Below are 344 nucleotides of genomic sequence, written 5' to 3'. Positions count from 1 at the left end.
TACTAGGCCGAAAGGCCACTGATCAACAAATAGGCCAGCAGTGATTCATTCTATGATTATACCTCTTTAGATAGTGTCAGGAACATCAGTTGAATGTATACAATATTTGCAGTTTAATGGAAAATGGCTTTAGCTCAGAAAAGCATTGCTACCAGTAGTAGTTCTTCAAACATTTCCTACGAATCAGAGTGGATTGTCAGTCAAAGTACAAATTCAATTTTACTGGTTGCGTCGATTTGGCTGGCAAGCAGTTTTATTTTGTTTACTCGTGAATCCAGTAAAACAAGAGGACATGCACGAAAATATAACCCAATTAAAATGGTCGCATTTGGAGCTGTTACTGC

Source organism: Ciona intestinalis, unplaced genomic scaffold (genome assembly GCF_000224145.3).
Source record: "Ciona intestinalis unplaced genomic scaffold, KH HT001136.1, whole genome shotgun sequence".
NCBI classification, from domain to species: domain Eukaryota; kingdom Metazoa; phylum Chordata; class Ascidiacea; order Phlebobranchia; family Cionidae; genus Ciona; species Ciona intestinalis.
Note: the sequence above shows the minus strand (reverse complement) of the source record.